This window comes from Macaca thibetana, chromosome 13, assembly GCF_024542745.1.
Source record: "Macaca thibetana thibetana isolate TM-01 chromosome 13, ASM2454274v1, whole genome shotgun sequence".
NCBI classification, from domain to species: Eukaryota; Metazoa; Chordata; class Mammalia; order Primates; family Cercopithecidae; genus Macaca; species Macaca thibetana.
In genome coordinates, this window is record NC_065590.1 from 22,220,954 (window position 1) to 22,244,743 (window position 23,790).

The 23,790-nt window shown below is 41.7% G+C and overlaps 1 protein-coding gene across 1 annotated transcript in view; it reads right to left on the bottom strand.

The window, feature by feature from the left end:
- The window catches only part of DNAH6 (dynein axonemal heavy chain 6), a 368,310-nt gene that overhangs the window by 343,545 nt on the left and 975 nt on the right, over nt 1-23,790 (bottom strand). The window lies entirely within an intron of this gene.

Sequence of the window (23,790 nt, forward strand, 5' to 3'; positions counted from 1 at the left end):
ACTAGGGATCTAGGGACCTAAGGGATGATTTGATGATGAGTTTTCTGGAATTTCTTTCTGCCTCATATATCCTGGACTAGATGCAAACGTCAGCAACCCAGACACGCTAAAAGGAATAGAAAAGCATGCTCTCTCTAGACAAAAGATGGGGAAAGGGGCAGCTTAGCAGGACAGAAATCTTTTAGAGTATAACTACCCTACCCCAGCCAAACACCATGGGCAAAAACACAGTCCCATCCCCATTTCTGTCAACAAAAGCCAAGTGGGTAACCTAGATTTCCATTCTTGTTCAGTTTTAACGGGTGTCCCCTGCACCCCCAGAAACCAGGATAGTAGGGTGATGTCTTTGTGGGGAGCTGGGACTTTTATCCCTACTTAGAAATAATAAAGCCCTCCCCAAAAGGTGTCAGTGGAGGCCACACACGAAGATGCTGGACTTCCTGCCCGACCATAATGAGGTACCCTTCCCTCTCCCTGCCTGTTATGTCAGAGGAGGACAAATGAGAAGCTGGAAATGTCACCATTAGGCATACTCCATGTCCTGAATGTTCATTGTACTTCCTATAAATCTATAATTATTTTAAAATAAGGTTTTTATATGAAACCCATAAACTTTGCTGTGCTCTTTCTCATGCCCTCATGCTTATTCTAGGTGACTATATATTCTGGGGAGGTGGAGGAGTAGGGAGAAACGTGGGGAAAGAGAAGAGGAAAGAGAGAGAGCACACAACTTACCATGACTGTGCAAATTTCCAAGACCCATCTCCAAGTTTGTCCTATCTCTAGGTTGATTGTTTCACAGTTGGTAGGTAGTTTGGAACACTATCTCTCTCTATGGCATTCGGTTATCCTCAATATTGGCTGGCACGTGTAAATAGGTGTAAATAGCATAAGGAGGAATATCAAAGCTTTGAGTATAAAATCCTGAGAGCTACTGGTCAAAAGCAGGGAGTTGCCAAATGCCAGGGACTGGATAAGAGTCAGGTGGGGAGCTTTTCAAAAATACAAATTTTTGGCCAGGAGCAGTGGCTCACACGTGTAATCCCAGCACTTTGGAATCCCAACACCTGAGGATTGCTTGATCCTAGGAATTCAAGACCAGCCTGGGCAACATAGTGAGACCCTGTATCTACCCCCCAAAATTAAAAAATTAGCCAGGCATGCTGCCACACACCTGTAATCCTAGCTGTTTGGGAGGCTGATGTGGGAGGATCACTTGAGCCTAGGAGTTGGAGGCTGCAGTGAACTCCGGAAAGGAGCTGCAAAGGTAGCAGGGAGGTGTGAACCAGCAGAGAGAGATGGAGAAGGATGTAATTAGTCCATGTGTGATGGTGGCACCATGGGGAGGGTTGTCATGGGGAGAGCTACAGAAGCACATAGCAGCAGGTGTGGAGGGAGGCCTTGCTCACTGCTTCTTGGGGCTGGAAGGAGGATTTCTGTGGTATCCTTTGTGAGCTATGATCATACCACTGCTCTCCTGCCTGGGTAACAAAGTGAGATTCTGTTTCAAAAAAAAAAAAAAAAAAAAAAAAAACAAACCATAAAATAAAATGTATTACCCTCACTGCTTTGTGTTTAGCTCCCACTTGTCTGACACCTGCATTTTTGTCTCCTCGTCGGGGCTTGAGTCCTGCTGGCAGGAAAGTAAGCCAGGGAGGCATGGAAGGCGTCCCAGGCCCCCTACACTCAATCTGTGCTCCTTCAGCACTATGATTGCCTTCAACAATAAGAACAAGTTGACCAAAAAACCTAGAGTGTCATTCAGAGCCACATCTGCTAGGCCCTGATAAGTCATATCCACATCTGCCCCGAGGGGCTACCTCCTGAGTAGCAGTTGTTGGAGAAAATAGAGCTGTGAATCTGGGGTTGCTGCCTGTCATGAGTGAGACAGCGGCTGGTCTGGACAGATCCCTTGTACTGTCTTAAGGCTGCAAGAAGACAAAGAATTCTCAGCTTCCTCTAGAAGGGAGCAGTTTGCATTATCTCTCGTGGTCTATATTTTTAAAATGAGATGATGCTATTCAATAGCCTGACACATTAAATGCCTGTCTGGTTATATTTCACTTTCAGGAAGATCCAAAACTTTGGCCATCTATTTCACCTTGAAGCATGACTTAAATGTCAGCTCCAATACCACTTAAAAATAAGTTAATTGGATCAGAGGGAAAGATAACTGACATTTACCAAGGACCTTCCTTGGGCCAAGAAGTGTGCAATATACTTTTTTTCTGTGTTGTTCTTTCTATTTTGTATCATAACCCTGTGAGGTAGGTATTGTGATCCATATTTTATATATAGTGGAAGCTATACAAGAGGAATATTCCCCTAAAAATTAAATCTGTGAAGGTGTTTGCATGTGTCTGTGTTTTTGTCAGGAGGTGGGTTCCCTCCTCTTTGGCCAAAAAAAGTTGCCAGCTATGTCACAGGAGATAGCCGAACCAGTCCTCTAGGACTACTGTGGTACTGCTCAGCAGGAAAGCATTGCTCAGCAATGCTGCCTGAGAATGCAGGCTTCTATGGCCTAACATCTGTCACCTCTAAATCTTTGTGCCAGAGTGGCATAGACCAGTAGGTCACTTCCTGCCTCCTTATGATTGTCATAAGCATCAAGAGGTACAAATGGGGACAGAGGAGGTAGACCTGAACAGCTGACCTCCCTGGTGTTTGCGGCATATGGGGAACAAAGCTGAGCATATGAGTTGCTCCTTGTGTCCTGTTAAATTCAAGTGAGGAATCTGAGACTCAGAGAAATTAGGTGACCTTCCCAAGGTGACACTGCTGTGACCTCTGCTGAAGCAGAGATCTGAGCTCCGAACTGTTGATGGTGAAGTCCATGTGTATTCTTTTCCACACGTTAGTGAGCTTTATCACTTTCATTAGCACTGGGTGAACATGTGAGGCTATTTTCATTTGTTTTTCAAGGTACATCTTGTTTCTTTCCACTTACTATTTTATTTTGCTTCTCTTAAGTTCATAGAGGAATTTTTTTAAAGGATAGATATCATCTCAGTGTTATTACGCATTTGCCTAAAACCATGGAGTAAATGGAATAATCTGGGACATAGGGGTTAGTGTAAGGCTTTGGGGCCTTAAGTGGTGGTAGCGGGACACAGATTCAAGGATATGGAGCTATCTGCCTGGCATGTCTGCTGCCCACTGCTGCCCAGCCCACTAGCATCTGGCCCTACAAGTACACACAAGTCTTTCTAATCAGTTAGTCCTGATGTGTTTGCTAGAAGATCCAAAACAGAGGCATTTTCTTATTGAAGGATTTGGATGGAATGGTGAGGATGCAGGCCTGGAGTAAGACAAGCCCTCATGACTTCTTCTTTTCTTTTCTTCTTTTTTTTTTTTTTTTTTGAGACAGAGTTTTGCTCTGGTACCCAGGCTAGAGTGCAATGGCGCAATTTGGGCTCACTGCAAACTCTGCCTCTCAGGTTCAATCAATTCTCCTGCCTCAGTCTCCCCAGTAGCTGGGATTACAGACGCCTGTCACCATGCTCAGCTAATTTTTGTATTTTCGGTAGAAACGGGGTTTCTCCATGTTGGTCAGGCTGGTCTTGAACTCCTGACCTCAGGTGATCCACCCACCTTGGCCTCCCAAAGTGCTGGGATTACAGGCATGAGCCACTGTGCCTGGCCATGACTTCTTTAAGTAACTGGTTCCAGCTATGTCTGAAGGCTTGCCCTAGTTTTCCAGTTAAATGAGCCTAAGAAAATAATGGTCTATATTTGTTGAGTATTTACTATTGTATACTAGGATTTAGTCTCTCTTCTATGTGCATTACATAGATTATTTCATTTAATCCACACAACAACTATATGAGGTAGGTACTATTATTATCCCTATTTACAAGTGAGGAGCTGAGGCACACAGGTTTCCAGGTGAGATATAGAACTGAGGAATGTACTTACAGTGCAACAAAACCATAATCTTTGGGGTTTTCTTTTCTGCTGGATAGAAATAATTTGCATTTCTACCAGAATAAAAGTCTATTAAGTCAACATAGCTTCACAGAGTCTGGGTCCTAACCACATCTCTTCATCTATTAAAAAGAAAACCTATTGATTTTTCTTTATTTTATAAAATGGAGTAACCTCAGGGAAAATTTGGAAGACAATAAATCCCAAAGTAGAAATTATCTATAAAATCTATAATGAAGAAGCACATAATTTTTGTATTAACTGTAAAACCAAATCAAGTAAAGGCTCATCTTTGTAGAGAGTAACTCTTTGGTGGGCTTGTTAGACAATGTTGCAGAATGGCACTGAAAGGGCATGCTTCCTTTTAAGTCCAAACAGACCCCATCAATTGCTGTTAAGTGACATCACTCTGCAAAGCCCAGCACTCTCACTTATTTCACAACTATATAAAGCTCCAATGAAAAAGGCAACTATCCCAGCCCTAAGTCATGAAAATGCTGAAGAAGATGAATGGCAGAGCCTGAGCTAGAGCTTCCATAACCTGGTAGCTTTGGGTTTGACTTTTGTGGTATCCTTTGCCCTTCAAGAACAAGGGGGGTTATTCTCTTCTACCCTGGAGTCCTTTCTCAGGCCACAACCAGCTTCCCAAGAACTCTCTTCTTTCTTCTCCATTGGCCCCAAGGCCCTGCTTTCTCTCTTTTTAGTAGTAACTCTTGGAACTCTTTTATGGTTCCCTTCCCACTACAGAGTGGGTATGGAGTGGGTTACAATGTCTTCAGCTACATTCAGGGTCTCAGGGAATCTTGCTTTCTTCTGGTGTCTTTCCAGAAATTCCAGAAATTTCAACGTGAATCACTTCTTGTGTGTAAACATTGGCAATATCTGTTAGATTGCAAACGTGTAATTTGGGAGAGGCTATCTATTAAACTAGGTAAAAGCCCTAATGTATCTAATCCCTCTGAGACAGCATTGCCCTGAAAATAGGGCAAAAGTCTTCAGAAGTTCAGAGAGGTGGTGGAAGAATGGCTGGATCCAGTGCTGGACAGTGTGAGAGTGGTAGAGACAAGAGGCAGGGAAATTCTGGGCAGAAGAGGGTTCCTGGCAAGGGCTCAACCCTCAAGCCAAAAAGCCTAGTACTGCAGCCCAAAGTGAGACCATACATCCCTGTTTTACTGCTTGAATGTTGCCTTTTCTAAAACCACCCATGACCTGCCCTGCACCTGATCCTGTGCCTATAAAACCCCCAGACCTCAGCTGGTAGAGGGGATAAGCAGCTGAATGTTGGAGACTACGGTTGGACGTCAGAGGGAAGCAGCTTGACTTCAGAGGTGCAGCTTGATGGCATAGCATCAGAGAGGAGTCCGGCTGGGGACAGCTGATGGTGTAGCATCAGAGAGGAATCCAACGAGGGACAGCTGGACTTCAGGGAAAGATTACCTTCCCGCTCCATCTCCTTTTCAGCTCCCCTTCCTGTTGAGAGTCACTTTCAACAGCAGTAAAATCCCCCTCATTTACCATCTTCTATTCATTCGTGTGACCTCCTTCCTCCTGGACACCAGGCAAGAACTCAGGTGGTCTGAGCATCTTGGCCCAATTCAGGGAAATCTAAGGGTTTTGGCCAAGATTGTTGTTGGGCCTATAACAAACAGGAGAGGTGGACCTCTCCCACTGCCCAGTCTTGCTCTCTTCCCTTCCTTTCAACAGGCTTGGTCCCTGGGGTACTCTTGCACAGGGTATTCAGCATTGGCTTTTCAGGGGGCCAAATCTGCAACAGGGCTCAAGTATGGGAAAAGAAAACTATATTTGGAATCCATTTCTTCTAGAGGAGAGGTCAAAGTTCTTGACATTCCTATAAGGTCCAATGCAGATGGAACCTCCCCTTCAGAGGTGCTGAGTGGATCAAGCATTCAACAAACTGTCACTGGCCCTGTAGGTGCATTTCAGAAAGTTCCTTGTCCTCATTTTTTTGGAAAGGCAACCCCCAGCAAGCAGTGCCACTCTGTCGGAGGAGAGGGAAAGAATCTGCCTCTGCTCAAATCGTCCAGTGGTATTAGCTTGTTCTTTCTTAGAATTGTGCTGTGTGATTTTGTCTCTCGTTGAGGCTGCACTTCAGATGAAAATAATCCCTGGCCCTTCTGACTCATGTTTCCTCACAGTTCTCCTAGAAGGAAGTGTCAAGTGTTTCTGATTTGTGTTGTACCATCTTCCCTAAATAAGGTGAAGGATACAAGCTCCCTCATCCCTCCACTGGTTTTATGAAGGAATTGGTAGTACCTACAGTGGGGCCTGAGGGCTTACGCCAGCTTAACCAGGAAGCCTGTCTTTCTTGGTTACACTACATTTCTCTTCAAGTGTACATATAAGTACACTGGGGACAAAGCAGCTTTTTTTCCTTTAGAAGGCAGATTTTCTTTTTCCAGAAAGAAGTTGTCAGAACTGGGCATACAGAAGGTTCTTTTTGTTCAGTTTCCATGTGGCAGAGTCAGATTGCCTGGGTGAATTCATACAAAGCTTTAGCACATCCCGATTCTAGAGGTAAGATACTTTGTAATACTAACAGATGCTTTTCCTTCCCATATTACCTTCTATTCTTTGACTCTCTCTCCACAAATATTCAGCCCCCTTTCCCCAGTCAATTTCTATTTGGCTTTCTTGGTCCATTGCTTCAGGAAGGGAATGTGTAACTCAAAGACCTCAGGATAGAAATAACTTAGATTTAGGACAAAAATGTGAGTCAATGTCTCCATGATCAGAAAAGGATCCTCAGGTTAGGGAAGAAGGGAAACCAGGAGAGCTTAGGCGCTATCGCCTCATCCCCACTACCCCAGCATGTAGTTGAAGGGAGGTGGGTAGTCAAAAGAATTACCAGACAGGTTTGAGGGGTCTGTCAGAGGCGTGTGAACCAGAGAAACTCCATCTTAAATAGTGTTGGGAAAAAACTGAGGCAGGGCTTGCATGTCTGAAATAATGTCCTCTGGAATGTGTCTAGACTTGCTGGCTCCTTGCTTCTAGCCCTCCTAGGCTCCTAGATCGATTGTATTCCCATTATCTCAAGCATCAGAACATGTTCCATATAAATGCTAAACCATCACAGCTGTAGATCATGCACCTGCCCTTTTAATCCCCACATTCTCACCACCTGTTTCTTTGTTGGTTTACCAATAAATAGCGTGGGCTCCCAGAGCTCAGGGCCTTTACAGCCTCCACAATCGCGATGGCTCACTGGTTCTACTTTCTCTCTCAAACTGTCTTTCAGTCCTTTGACTCTGCTGGACTTGGCTGCCCCCACAACCTGGTGTTGGGTCTGATCACCCCAACATTCCTGGCTGCCCAACATGGGGTGACAAAGACCCAGGTAAAGGAACACTACAGCATGTAAAAGCGGAGGACGTCTAAAAGAAGCTCGGGAAAGCTGAGTGCTCGGAAGAACCAGGGTAACAATGAGACAAAGTGAAAGCAGACATTCCACTTATTTAAATTTCTTAAGGCATTTATTACGGAGAGGTGGAGTGAAAGTTAGTACTCAGAATTTATCACTCTTTAGTGCAATAAAGCAGTTTTGCCCATGGTTCCTGGAATAAGGGACTATGGAGTTGGATGAATGGGAGAGAAATGGCAGAGATTTTAAAAAAGCATATAAAGATGGAGCAAAAATTCCACTCTCGGTTTGGTCAATGTGGGTGCTAATAAAAGCAGCTCTTGAGCCCTTTCAAACAGATGATGAGGCAGATTCAGATGAGGAAGAGGAGGATGAGTATAAAAACTAACTTTAGATTCTGAATGTGAGGAACAGGAAATGGAGGAAATTAAAAGAACGGGAAACTGAAAAAAGTATGTTTTACTAGCCTGTCGGCTCCACCTGCTGAGTTAAGTGAAATGCCACCTCCTTTCTCTCCCTTTAATGGGCGAGAAGATGAATTAGCTACAAAACTTACTGCTCCTGTAGTTGCAACATTAAAACCTGGAGCAATTGGTGGTACTATACAAAATTCTATTCAAAAGGCTAGAGCTGAGGGAGACCTTGAAGCATGGCAATTTCCCATAACTATAATCCAGCAGGGAGGACAGAATATAGCTAATTGGACCACCTTTCCTTTTAAGCTGTTGAAGGAATTCAAGCCATTAGTCAATATGGGCCAAACTCTCCTTTTGTGCAAACTTTATTAAAAAATGTTTCTCTTGATAATAGATTAATACCATATGATTGGGATACTTTAACAAAATCTGTTCTCACTCCATCTCAGTACTTGCAGTTTAAAATCTGGTGGGCGGACGAAGCTCAAACTCAGGCAAGGGAAAATACACAAGCACAACCACCTGTGCCTGTTTCCTTTGAACAGTTAATGGGAGTTGGACCTGACTGGGGTCGATTAGAAAATCAAGCAGTAATGGAGGATGTTGCCATTGTTTGGCTGTGCTCTGTGTGCTTATGGGCAAGGGAAAGGATAAATGTTACAGGGGAAAAATATCCTTCTTTCAGTTCTGTCCGACAAGGACCTAAAGAATCACATATTGATTTTATTGCTCAGCTCCAAGAGGCTGTGTATAAAGCTATAACTGATAAAACAGCTCAAGATGTTGTAATACAGCTTATTGCATATGATGATGCTAATGCAGAGTGTCAAACTGCTATTAAACCCCTGAGAGGGAAGGCTCATTTAGCTGGATATATTAAGGCTTACAATGGCATTGGAGGTAACTTACAGCTACTCTTTTAGCTCAGGTTACAGCTGGATTAAGAGTAGGAAAGAATATGCCCCATTTCTCAGGCTCTTGCTTTAATTGTGGGCAATTTGGACACACAAAAAAGGAATGTAGAAAAGGAAATCAAAAGGCAAGAGCTACCATCAATCAACAGAAAAGTCCCAGTGCATGTCCCCATTGTGAAAAAGGCCATCACTGGGCAAGTCAGTGTCATTCTAAATTTAGCAAAGATGGACAACCTCTTCTGGGAAATGGGAAGAGGGGCCCACGTCGAGCCCCTCAACAAACTGAGGCATATCTGGCATAGCCAGTGCCCTTACAAATGTACAAATTGTCCCCTGCCTCAAAAGGCAGTGCTGTCATAGACCTCTGCAACACAATTTCCGTCTCCCTATTTCCTGGAGAGCCATCAAAAAAGGTCCCCATGGGAGTTAGGGGACCCTTACCCTCAGGAACAGTCTATTACTTGGAAGGTCTAAGTTTAAAAGGGGTTATTGTACATACATGAATAATTGACTCTGATTATACCGGAGAAATTCAATTAGTTATTAGTTCAACTCCGTGGTCTGCCTTCCCAGGAGAAAGAATTGCTCAGTTGTTGCTGTTATCTTACATAAAACTAGGAAACAGCACAGTGAAAAGAACAGGAGGCTTTGGTAATACTAATCCAACAGGAAAGGCTGTATATTGGGTTAATCAAGTTTCTGACAAAAGACCTATTTGGACAGTAACTATTCAGGGAAAAGATTTTGAAGGATTAGTAGATACTGGAGCTGATGTCTCTATTATTGCTATAAATAAATGGCCCCAGCATTGGCCTAAGCAAAAGGCATCCATTGGTATTGCTGGAGTAGAAGCTGCCTCAGAAGTTTTTCAAAGTTCCTTGATTTTACCATGTCAAGGGTTGCATGGTCAGGAAGGGACAATTCAGCCTGTGATTTCACCTATTCCTGTTAATTTATGGGGTAGAGACTTATTGCAACAACGGGATGCTGAAATATCTATTCCTATGGATCAATATAGTAGTAATAATAGACAAATGATGAGAAATATGGGATATCACCTGGGGAAAGGACTAGGGAAAGATAAAAATGGCCAATCAGAACCTTTAGAGTAAGTAAAAGGACAAACCAATTGGACCAGATTGGGGTGTCATTTTTAGAAGCAGCCATTGTTGAGCCTCCGGCTCCCATTCCTCTTGTTTGGTTAACTGCCAAACCAGTTTGGGTAGAGCAATGGCCAGTGAAACAGGAAAAACTGGAGGCTTTAAAAGAGCTGGTGCAGGAACAATTGCAAAAGGATCATATAGACCCTACTTTCTCCCCTTGGAATTCTCCTGTATTTGTCATTAAGAAAAAATCAGGGAAATGAAGAATGTTAACATATTTAAGGGCTCTTAATGCTGTAATTCAACCTATCAGTGCACTACAACCAGGGTTACCCTCCCCAACGATGATCCCAAAATACTGGCCTCTCATAGTGACAGAGCTAAAGGATTGCTTTTTTACCATTCCTTTAGCTGCCCAAGATTATGAAAAATTTGCTTTTACTGTTCCCGCCATAAATAATAAAGAACCAGCAGACAGATACCATTGGAAAGTACTACCACAAGGCATGCTAAATAGCCCAACTGTTTGCCAAACTTATGTCAGGAGAGCTATTAAGCAAGTTAGAGAACAGTTTAAAAAATGTTATATCATCCATTACATGGATGATATTCTGTGTGCAGCTGAAACTAGGGAAGAATTGATGTTATGCTACAAACAGTTAGAAAAAGCTGTAAATGTGGCAGGGTTAATTATAGCTCCCAATAAAATCCAAACTTCTCCCTTTCAATGTCTAGGAATGAAGGTAGAGCAAAGTGCTATTAAGCCTCAAAAGGTTCAAATTCGAAGAGATAATTTAGAAACCTTAAATGATTTCCAAAAATTATTAGGAGACATTAATTGGATTCGTCCAACTTTAGGTATTCCTACCTATGCTATGTCTCACCTCTTTTCTACTTTATGAGGTGATTCTAACCTTAACAGTAAACGCTCCCTGTCCAAAGAAGCACTGGAGGAACTTCAACTAATTGAGGAAAAAATTCAGCAAGCACAAGTAGAATGAATTAATCCAATATAGCCATTACAGTTTTTAGGTTTTTCCTACTAAGCATTCGACTACAGGAGTTATAATTCAACAGAATGATCTGCTTGAGTAACTTTTTCTACCTCACAACACAACCAAAACATTCACTCTGTACTTAGATCAAACTGCTGTGCTAGTAGGACAAGTGAGGCTACACACAACAAAGTTAATGGGATATGATCCAAATCAGATTACAGTTCCATTAACTAAACAATAAATTCAACAAGCCTATGTAAATTCCCAAGAATGGTAAGTTAATTGGGCAGGTTTTGTTGGCATTTTTGATAATCATATCTTAAATCTAAGATATTTCAGTTTCTAAAATTAACATCCTGGATATTGCCTTCTATTACTGAAAAAGCCCCTATCAAAGGGCCATTACTCTTTTTACTGATGGATCTAGTAACGGAAAAGCCTAATTTGCAGGACCTCAACAACAAGTTTTGCACACTGACTTTGCTTCTGCTCAAAGGGCTGAACTTATGGCTGTGACAACAGTGTTAAAAACTTTTAAACAGCCAGTAAACATTGTTTCTGATTCAGCCTATGTAGTGCAAGTCACACAAAATATTGAATGTGCCTTAATTCGAAATGTGACTGATGAACAACGTAATCTGTTATTTCATTCTTTACAGCAAGTAGTACAACAAAGGCATTCACTTTTCTATATATCACTCACATGAGAGCACATACTAATCTCCCTGGCCCTTTAACTAAACTTAAAGGGCGGATGCATTGGTGTCTGTGGTCTTTGCTGATGCACAAACATTCCATTCTTTAACCCATCTTAATGCTGCAGGCCTTAGGAAAAAATATGGTCTGTCATGGAAACAAGCTAAAGAAGTTGTGCAACACTATTCTGCCTGCCAAGTCCTGCATTTGCCACATCAAGGAACAGGAGTTAACCCTACAGGTTTATCTCCAAATTCCCTCTGGCAGATGGATGTAACACATATTCCTGCTTTTGGAAAATTGTTCTTTGTACATGTTTCAGTAGATACCTATTCACATTTTATCTGGGCCACATGTCAAACAGGGGAGGCTACCCCTCATGTTAAAAGACATCTTTTATCTTGCTTTTCTGTTTTGGGAATCCCAGAAAAAAATCAAACTAATAATGGCCCAGGATAGTGTAGCAAAGCCATGGCTCCATTCTTTCAACAATGGAATATTGCCCATACTACAGGTATTCCATATAACCCACAAGGACAGGCAATAGTGGAAAGGGCTAATCATACTTTAAAAACTCAAATACAAAAGCAGAAGGCAGGAGACCAGGAATATAAAACACCACATATGCAATTGCATCTAGCTTTATTAACATTAAATTTTTTAAATTTACAAAAAGATCAACCCATAACTGCAGCAGAACAACACCTGACAGGACCAAAGGAAAATAAAAAGGCTGGGCAGGGTATATGGTGGAGGGATGCACATACTAAGAGCTGGGAAAGAGGAAAGATAATTATATGGGGAAGAGGATTTGCTTGTGTCTCTCCAGGTGTCAATCAGGTGCCTGTGTGGGTGCCCACCAAACATCTGAAGATCTACCATGAGCCACAGCATCTAGTGGACCCACCTGTACAGTGCAAACTGAAGTTCTGAGAAGCCTTGATTTGCTTTCTCTGTGCCTTCTGTTAGAAGGGGCCTGATCTCATTATCAGTGGCCTCCCAGCTACAGCCACAAAAATTTTTGCTTCTGCTTCAGTAGATTTACTAATGTGGGGGTGAGGGTATGCTTGTGTTTTTGCAGGAGACAAATGAACCATATGGATGCCCTCAAGATGTGTATGACCATAGAGTGGGAGACTGGAGGGACCCATGGATGCCAATCATGGACCGGTTACCCCAGTGAGCCATGAGCCAGTTGAATCTGAATGTGAAGATGGAACAAGGACTGACTGGAGTCACGATGCTTAAAGGACCAATGTTTTCTAACTGAGCTCCTCTCCACCCTGAATACAAGAGACCCTAATAGGTAGGAATATTGCCCCTATTCAGCATGACCAAGTTACAGAAGACAGACCTTCATCCTTCTGCAACCCCTAGGATTAAGGATCCTCTTGTAAAAGGGAAAGGGGAGATATGTGGGAAGCATTCAAACCAGAGTGAGTCCATTTTGAATAAGGGCTAAGAAAAATGAAGCTGGATCACCAACCAGCAACTAAAGGCTGCACAGCCTGCAATTGCCTCGCTCAATTAAAAGAGGCCACCCTTTATGCTAGTCATAATGATAGCTAGTAATAATGATACCTTCTCTTTTGCAAAAAAGAGAAGGGGAGCATGTTGGGAAAAAGCTGAGTGTTGGGAAAAAAGCTGAGGCAGGGCTTGCATGTCTGACATAATGTCCTCTGGAATGTGTCTAGCCTTGCTGGCACCTTGCTACTAGCCCTCCTAGGCTCCAAGATCAATTGTATTCCCATTATCTCAAGCATCAGAACATGTTCCATATAAATGCTAAACCATCACAGCTGTAGATCATGTGTCTGCCCTTTCGACCCCCCCACATTCTCACCACCTGTTTCTTTGTTGGATTACCAATAAATAGCATGGGCTCCCAGAGCTCAGGGCCTTCACAGCCTCCACAATCGTGATGGCCCCCCAGTCCCACGTTCTCAAACTGTCTTTTTCTCAATCTGTTGACTCCACCAGACTTCGTTGCCCCCACAACCTGGTGTTGGCTCTGATCACCCCAACAAATAGGAGCTGGGTAAAATGAGGCTGAAACCTACTGGGCTGCATTTCCAGATGGTTAAGGCATTCTAAGTCACAGGATGAGATAGGAGGTCAGCACAAAATACAGGTCATAAAGACTTTGCTGATAAAACAGGTTGCAGTAAAGGAGCTGGCCAAAACATACCAAAACCAGCTGACCAGAAGTCACTCTGGTTGTCCTCACTGCTACACTCTCACCAGCACCATGACAATTTACAAATGCCATGGCGATGTCAGGACATTACCCCATATGGTCTAAAAAAGGGAACCATGAATAACCCACCCCTTGTTTAGCATATCATCAAGAAATCATAAAAATGGGCAACCAGCAGCCCTCGGGGCTGCTCTGTCTGTGGAACAGCCATTCTTTTATTCCTTTGCTTTTTTAATAAACTTGCTTTCACTTTGCACTGTGGACTTGCCCTGAATTATTTTGTGTGCAAGATCCAAGAACCCTCTCTTGGGGTCTGGATTGGGACCTTTGTCCTGTAACATATTTCTGGCGACCCACAGGGGACTATAGTGCAGAAAACCTGACCCAATGGCTTTGGGTAAGTGTTGGTGTCCTGTAACATATTTCTGGCGAACCACGGAAAGGATGATACTGGAGACCCCTGACCCATAGGAAAATCATCTGCGTGCACAAATTGGCTGACTTTGGGTAAGTGGAGTGCATATACTCAGGTAAAGAATGGGATTGAGTTAGAGGCCCAATTTAGGGGAGTTAATGTCTCTCCTTAAGACAGAGTGGGTTAGAGGCCCCTCTTAATAAAAGGCAAGGATGCTTGACCAACCTTGGGTTAGAGGCCCAACTTAATGAGGGTTAGAGGCCCCACTCAGTAAAGTCCCTCTTGGCTAAGTACAGATTTGGCACTATAGGATGTTAAATGCTATTCTCTTTGAAATAATCTGCCTTGCATGCTTTGCTGATGGCTGTGGGTGACAGGGTTAGGCACGTACAGGACATGGGGGAGCTTTCTCCTCCCTAAAAGTAGAAATTGGAGAGCTGATGGGACTGCTGGAAAAGATTGTTACTGACAAGCAGCCAACTGTACTTTTCACTGTTGGCTGCAATGAGTGGGTCTTTTCTCTGGCCTCCCTAAACTCTTCACCTTCCCCACCCTGCCACAGGCAATACTTCTTTACTTTTCCTTCCCTATCTTTTCTGTTACTCAGGGCAACCACCTTGCCCAGAGACCATGTATTGAAACTCCAAGTCAGAGGTTGGATTAAAGATGATGGGGCCCATCCAGGGGCAAATTTAAGCCTTGCCAGTTTGATATTGGGTGCTAAGCAGAGTGGCTAATGTCTATGTTTTATCACATGTATTTTGCTTTGGCCAGAAAGAAAAAAATAATTTTCCTTTATGATGTGGCTTGGCCCCCAGGGTGATGCTGCTGCAAGCTGGATCACTAGGGCCACTCAGGAAAAGGGAATTCAGAAGCTTGGCATGCTGGCAAAAGGGTAAGAATTTCTTACCAGTCAGATTTCTGGCTTCTTTCTCTCTCTGCAAACGGCTGAATGAATGGGAAAAAACAAATCAGTGTTTATCTCGTCTGTAAAGTTTTGATTAATGAGAAAAAGAATTCTAAGGTTAGTCTTAAGCTGGTGTATTTTGTGCTATGAACTTGTTTTTCTGTGTCGAGGGGTACTTTAGGATAAAACATGGGCTTAGAACACCTGTAAGCCCACTTTTCTAAGACAACCCAACAAGCTGGTCAGTAACAAATTTGGTTGCAGGTTCCTGAAACAAACAAAAAAAATTGGATGAAGTCTCCACCTCATTTTATGTCCTTGGAAGCTTGACCTTTTAACCATGTGGCAGTACTTTCTCTTGGTCTCTGCCTTCCAGGGAACAGAAATTTTAGGGTTCATGTCATAGTTAGCTCTAAAAAATCATATTAAATAGTTAAAAGCCTTTGCAAACTAAAAATTAATGACTCTAGACTCCTTATTGTAAAGGAAATGGAGAGTGCCCCATGCTATAGCTCACTAACCAAGGTTTTACACTTTTACAGTGGCAGTCCAGGTTTGATTCCCCACCTAGGAAGTAAGTAATCTCTGGTTTAATATATGTATGACCTGTCTATTCTCTTCTCCTCCTTGTACTGTCTTAAATTTTCTTTAAGCACCTGGGAGGTTACCTTTGATAAAGTTCAAAAGCCAGAAATATCAGCCATTTGGCATAAGAAATTCTAAAAGGGCTTTATTAAAGAGTGCTATGGTTAAAATCAGTTTAATTAAAAGCAGATATTCAAGCTCTAACAGCCTGGACTTCTTGGGATAAACAGGAGGCACCACAGACCCTTTCCTGGCCCTGTTCTTCCAAGGGCTCCACCCTAAAGCTAGTAATCCAATTAAGAAACTTAAAAACTGGCAAATGAAAAACATTCAACTACTGTAGTAATCTTCTTCTGTCTTTGAGTGTAGCTATATATGTGTTGTGTGTAATGTTTATATAAAAGAACTCTAATTAATTGGCTTAAATAAAAATAAGCACTTAAATACTTTGAAAGTTAAATAAAACTGTAATGCCTTTTAGTTCAGGTAACTTTAGTAATCTTTGGGAAATAAAAACAGCTTTAAACATTATTGATAAAAACATTTAGTCTAAATTATGCAGGTCAGATATTAAGTTTGTTAAATGCAGTAAGGTCATATAAATCACCTCTAACTTTTAAAAATTGTTCAATTTATTAAAAATTATTGATAAAAATATTTAGTCTATGCAGGTCAGATATTGTTTGCTAAATGCATTAAGGTCATATAAACCACCTCTTTAACTTTTAAAAATTGTCTAACTTATTAAAAATTATTGATAAAATAGAAACATTTAGTCTAAATTATGCAGGTGAGATTAAGTTTGCTAAATGCTTTAAGGTCATAAACCACCTCTTTAACTTTTAAAAATTGTTCAATTTACCTACCTTAAAGTCATTAGATTCTAGATAAGGCCTGGGGACATGTGGAATTAGCCATGCCCCCTGGCTACACAAAGATTATAAATAGAGAGATTTTATATAAGAAAGGATCTCATATGTTAAATTCTTGTCCTAAAGTAAAATGACTGGTTGTTTAAAAGGAGGGATGTTTAGGGCAAGTCAGAAAGTCCAAGAATGTCTCAGATGGTTTGTGTAAGTCATGAAAGGGAATTTATGCAAGAACTGTTGTATAATTCAAAGGTTGTTAGACCTCCTAAATGCCTCATAAAATGCCACTATGGCTCTTACTATACAACTTGCTTGCTTAAGTAAGGTACGGCCTCGGGACATGTGGAGTTAGCCGTGCCTCCTAGCTATGCTGGAGAGTCAGCTCTTATCTGCTCTCCTGCCTGGTGTCTCCTAGGCTAGGCTCCACACCTAGCACATAACTAAAATCTTGAACTTCACCAAAAATAAAAGTTTCTAAGCATTAACATTGTAACATGTAATTGAGACTCTTGAAGAAACAGTTGTACATGCAAGATGTGTAAGAAAAGTAAAATGTGTTTATGGGAAAAAAAAAAAAAAAAGATTGTAAGAAGGCATGGGAATGTGGATTTTTCTTGCCTAAAGGATTAAAGGATTGTTTTAAGTTAGGATAAATCTGAAGGTGTAAGCAAGTTATGAAAGTTTTGTGAAAAATTAATTGTAAAAGATTCTGTGTGAACATATTGGCTAAAGTTAAAGGAGTATTCAGTTTTTCTGTAAACTTAACAATGGAATAAATGCAAACCAGGTTTTTCTTAGAGCAAAAACCTGCTTATGATCTGCTCTTTAACAAAAATTTGTAAAAATGGTGTTTGGTTTTCTTTGGGCTGTATTTGTATAAATGTGTTATTGGTATATGTGTTCCAAAATTATGGGAAACTCCTATAATTTTGATATGACTCAGTGTACATTATCAGTAATAATTATAGTTGTTGTTTTGAATTATTGTATGCCACAGAGGTAACCAAATTTCTTTGTCAATTGTGTTTTTAACTGTGGCTATCCTAAGATGTTTTGTCATCCACAAACAATTGTTACCTTGTTTTAATCCTCTTTAGAAGGTGGTTTATAATCAATTATAGAACTCTAACAGGCATTCTTAAATGCAGGTTTTCTGATAACTGGAGACTGTGATATCAGAGTAGAGGAAAACATTTTCAGAACTCTCATGGAGAAATATAATGTTCATAACTATCAAACAGAAGTTAACTATAGGGACTAAGCTGAAGAAGGCTAATCTTTTTAACTTTGCTTAAAATGCTGCTGATCCTTTGTTTTGCTTTTCAGAATAAATGAAACTTTTTTTGAGCTATTTGCAGGTTTTAGCAATTGAGTAAAGTATGCTCCTTGAACAAAATTTGCAGCATATTTGTTTCTCTCTACCTGATTTCTCCAAAATGTGGAAACTGTGAGTATTCTTAATTTATAGCAATATAGTTATTTGCGTAAGTGCAACAAGAATCTGTTTTCTTTTGTAACAGGATACAATTGGAGAAATTGATTATTTTACCAAGGCTTTGACTGGAATGGTGTGCTTTCCTTTAAGGAATCAAACTTGACTTGTAGAGCCAATAAAAACCCTTTGGGGAACTGGTCTCATATCTTGCCTTACACAGTTCCTGTACAGGGTTTCTGGCCTGTATAAGTAAAGAAGGGGAAGCAAAGAATGCCATGTTCTCACAGGTCCAGGAGCCCCAGGTTATCTTGGGACCTCAAAAGAAGAGAAATTTACCCAACTCATAGGTATTTGAGGATACAAACCTGTGGCAGGGCTTGGCTTTAAAAAAGTCTTATCTGAGACTGTGCTATGGAAGAGAGTTCCATCAAAACCAACTTAAAAAGAGCATACATGAAAAATAATCATTATTCTTGTACTTTATACAAAGAATCAGGGCAAATATAATAACACAAATTGGTCTTATCCTGCTTTGTCTTTAGCAAAAATTGGAATTATTAGATTCTAGTCTTATCAGTTGTTTTTAAGTTTGTCTCTGCAAGTAAGGCTAACCCTGCTTATTCCTGTGAAACAACTAGTAATCTCTGACTGCTACTCAGAAGAAACAAGAGGGTTGGGTAATGTGAAAATCTGGATCAATACTCTAATCCGGGGCACATATTGGAATCATCTAGCAACCGCGTATCAGCTTGGTTCCAACAATTGCCCATTTCATGGAAAGCTTTCGAATTCAGTTTTCTTGGAATAACTTTGTTTTGCTTTACCCTTGTGGAATATATTGCTGTTATACTTTTTGTGTAGGAATACAGGACAAGCTTACTGAATGTTTTCTTAAACACTTACTAACCTTCCAGATATCACTTTTTGTCAAAACTCAAGCGTTATTAATGGACCTTACCATACTGAGGCTTTCTGACTGAGCTCCTCTCTACCTTGAATGCAAGAGACCCTCATAGGCAGGCAGGAGTATCATTGCCCCTATTCAGCCTGAAGAAGTTAGAGAATACGGATCTTTGCCCTTCTGCAACCCTTAGGATTAAGGGTTCTCTTATAAAAGGGAAGGAGGAAATGTCAGAGGCTTGTGAACCAGAGCAATTCCATCTTAAGATCTGGGTAAAATGAGGCTGAAACCTACTGTGCTGCATTCCCAGACAGTTAAGGCATTCTAGGTTACAGGGTGAGACAGGAGGTCAGCACAAAATACAGGTCATAAAGACCTTGCTGATCAAACAGTTTGCAGTAAAGGAGCTGGCCAAAACCCACCAAAACCAAAATGGTGACCAGAGTGACCTCTGGTCATTCTCACTGCTACACTCCCACCAGCACCATGACAGTTTACAAATGCCATGGCAATATCAGGAAGTTACCCTATATGGTCTAAAAAGGGGAGACATGAATAATTTACCCCTTGTTTAGCATATCATCAAGAAATAACCATAAAAATGGGCAACCAGCAGCCCTCGGGGCTGCTCTGTTTATGGAGTAGCCATTCTTTTATTCCTTTACTTTCTTAATAAACTCATTTTCACTTTGCACTGTAGACTCACCCTGAATTCTTTCTTGCATGAGATCCAAGAACCCTCTCTTGGGATCTGGATTGGGACCCCTGTCTTGTAACAGGTCCACAAAGCTGGAACTTCTGGGGGGAGTAGGAGAGAGACAGCAAGAGAGCAAGAGTGCATGTCAGAGCAAGGACGCAAACTGCTGGCAAGATGCAGCTAAATGGTATGTTTTAGCGAGCAGGGATGTTTCTTGTAGCCCACAGAGGCTGAAAGGTTCTCATATGCCTGAGAAGAGCCCAGAGATAGCTGACAGAACCAGAGCAAAACAGGCCTTCAAAGTAGGAGTAAATGACGATGCAGCAATAGCTTGGACCACAGCTAAGGACCAGATGGAAGGATGTATGTTATCAGGAGATGCCAGCACAGACAGAAGACCAAACACTCCTTACACTACATCCACCTCACCCTAGCATCACTCCAGGAATTTACACAAAACTCTGGTGAAAGGAAAAGAATCTGACATTCTAGTAGAATGGGGGGGTCACATAAAATCAAGGTAAGATATAGAACTATAATTGCTTTTAAACATAAAGAGCCAAAATTTCTCGAATAGGCAGAAAACCCCAAATCTTGGTCAACTCTTCTCCCTTCTGCTCTGACTGGATTCCACACATGAGGGACTATAATGAATTTATTTTGTTAAAAACAATGCAAATGAAAAAAATGCAAACGAGAGACTTTGCTCCAACAGATTAAAACTCAGTTACTTAGCTCACTCTTGTCAAGATTCTTGGTTGCAAATAGCAGGGACCACTTTGGCAGAAAAAGATACCCCCTGGAGCTGCTCCTCTAGACACCAGCCACCCAGACTGCTAAGTCTCCTGACTCCCCCAAGCACATATCTCTAATTGTCCCTACTTATTTACATATTAGTGAAAACAGGGAAGGGCAGGGTAGGGGGAATGGATATATGTATATACTTGAATACATACAAAAAAATAGCTCTGGAAGGATACACAAGAAACAGGATAGCACTGACTTCCCCTGGGGAGAACTGGGTGGTGGGGAGACTAGAAGGAAGATTTCTCACTGCTTGTATTTTAATATTTATTGTACCTTTTGAATTTTGATCCAGGGCAATAAATTACCTATTTCAAAAACCAACAACTAAAGGTTCCATCCAAGCCAATGAAAAACTTCAACCTTATACCTAATTTAAAGCTCCTCCCCCTCCCTCCCTCCCTCCCTGTCAGGACTCTGAGCCCAAGCCAAGCCATCGCATCCCCTGTGACTTGCACATATATATGCCCAGATGGCCTGAAGTAACTGAAGAATCACAAAAAGAAGTGAAAATGCCCTGTCCCTGCCTTAACTGATGACATTCCACCACAAAAGAAGTGAAAATGGCTGGTCCTTGCCTTAAGTGATGACATTACCTTGTGAAAGTCCTTTTCCTGGCTCATCCTGGCTCAAAAGCTCCCCCACTCCTGCCCACCAGAGAACACCCCGTTGACTGTAATTTTCCTTTATCTACCCAAATCCTGTAAAATGGCCCCACCCTTATCTCCCTTTGCTGACTCTCTTTTCGGACTCAGCCAGCCTGCACCCAGGTCATTAAAAAGCTTTATTCTCACACAAAGCCTGTTTGGTGGTCTCTTCACACGGAAGCGCATGACACTCCCATGTCTGGCATGATCTGACTCCACAATCAGCAGCTGGGAAGGAAGGGGCTGAGGTCTGTCTCCCCCTCTTCTTTTACTCCTCCTCCCTTCACACCCTTGCTGTATGTTCCCGCAGTGGGTAGATTTGATTCGGATACAATCTCTTAGATGGTGTTATTTGTGGTTCTCTCCTGATGTTCTATTCTCTCTTCGGAATGCTGGCTCTTTCTGAGCACTTCATGGATTTTTCAGAAACTCCTCTCCCACTCCCCTGCACAGTATCCTGATGTCAGTTGGGTACTCTTTGGCTGGCCTCCTTGTAACTCTTCCTGCCTTCCTCCTCCCTCTGGGGGTTTTCTGCAGTCTTTTATGCTAGGGTTCCTTGCCTCAGAGGATGGCATGTCTCTTAGGGGGAAGTTCAACTTTCTTGGCATGCATTTTACTACAGGAATATTAACACATCTTGATACACCAAATATTGCCCTGCCTGCTGATGAGGACTGCTCCAGCTAGCTTCCTGCCGTTGCAATTCTCTAGGAAGGAGGCAGACATAGCTTAACTGTTAGGCCTGCCTTCCAAATTCAAGTTTCCTCAAGCATTCTCTGACCAAGACCTATCTAGCTAACTAAGGTGGGCTCATGAATTTCTGCAGTCCGTAGGGATTTATCCTGAAATTTAATACCACCAATGTTTTGGTAAGAAGCCCTCACCCACAAACTTGGCTGGGAGTGGAGGGAAACAAGAACATTAAACTGACAACTCTAGACTCAGAAGCATCAATCCCCTTGTTAATCCAAAATATCTGAGACAGGTCTCAGTCAATTTAGAAAATTTATTTTGCCAAGGTTAAGGATGCACCCGTGACTCAGAAAGTCCGGATGACATGTGCCCAAGGTGGTTGGGGGTACAGCATGCTTTTATACATTTTAGGAAGGCATGACACATCAATATTAGTAAGATGTACATTGGTCCATCCAGTAAGGCAGGGACTTCTTGGTTAGAAGTAGATAAGCAACAAAAGGTTGCATTCTTTTGAGTCCTTGATCAGCCTTCCACTGAATATACAATTTAGTCTGGCTCAGTGAATCTGCATTTTTACATAAACAATAGGGCAGAGGTAGCAATCAGACATGCATCTGTCTCAGGTGAGCCTCAGAGGGATGACTCTGAGTTCTGCCTGTCCTTTATCCACAAGGAATTTCCTGTGGGCAGATTGTGAGGGAGGTATGTAGCTGATTATCTTTGTAGCTAAAATGGGAGGTAGGTTTGCCTGATGCAGTTCCCAGCTGGACTTTTCTCTTGGCTTGGTGACTTTGGGGTCCTGAGATTTATTTTTCTTTCACACCCTCATACAATGAATTCTAGTCTTTCGCTTATCTGAGCCGGCTGGGATGTGGGGGTGAGAATTCAAAGACACATTTGGCCACCTCCTATCAAACTTCAGAGAGAAGTAGCTCCTAGACTGCCCTCCTCATGGATGTGGAGGGAAGGCTTGTTGTCTTCAGCTTTAGAGCTTTAGACAAAGTTTTGAGACAAATAGAAATATCCTGTTCTAATTTGGTTACTCACTTTAGTTAAAACCTTTAAAACATGATCCTGCCATGTAAAAAAGACAGTTCTTTAATGATAATAACTACCATTATTGAATATTTGGTACAAGGTGACAGTAGCTTTATATACTAAGTGTATTAAATGTTCACAACACTCTTAGGAAGTTTCATACCCATCTCAGTAATAAAACCTGAAACCCAGAGGTCCCGTAGCCAGTGGCAGAGTTGGAATCTGAACCCAGACCTGTCTGATTCCCAAACTCAGTCTGCAAAGATGAGTGGTTGGTATTGACTAGTGTAGTTGTCCCCTACCTGTGAGCTACAGAATTGAGGTAGGGGTGTTCCCGGACCAAATTGAGGGTTGGGCTGCTAGTTTTTGTGGCCCAATAATGAGATGTAGATGAACTGGGGAGGAAGAGAGTTTTTATTTCTGCAACCGGTTACATAGAAAAGTCCTGGAAATTATCGCCAGACCAACTCAAAATTACAGTTTTCTAGAGCTTATATGCCTTCCAAGCTATGTTTACGTGTAAGCGTGCATTTATCTAAAGACATAAGTGATTAGCTTCTTTTAATCTATAACTAAGGTCTGAGTACTGAAGACCTTCCTTGGAGGCTCAGTAAATTTACTTAATCTACATGGGTTTAGATGCTGGGGTGATTACCCTTATCTTGCCCCCTGCTAAATCACAGAGGTTTGGAGAGTTCCCTCAGACCTCCAATAAACTTGTTTGTGGAGGCCTGGGGAGTTTCTTCAGATCCCCAATAAAACTTGTTTAATCTTAAATGGGTCCCGTTAAGAATTCCTTCATTAATTTGTCATGCTTTAAGGCCCAGGAAAGGCCCAGGCAAAAACCCTTGGTGGGCTTTTGTTACATCCCAGCCTTTGTACAAGGGCACTGGCTTTTAATATTTAACTTAGCTACTCAGTACTGAAACGTTGTTATGGAGGCTTGCATTAATGAGACCTGGTCTGCCACAGGGGTGCAGTTATTACAAGAGATTGAAATATCCTAAGTTCATCAAACATTGTCTGTGGATCCAAAAAATAATCTATATACTACTATTCTCCCATATATATCAATTCAATTCAACGATGAGTTATTTGTGTCAAGCATTGTTCAAGGTGCTGGGGATACTTCAGTGTACAAAACAAACAAAAATACCCATCTTCATGGA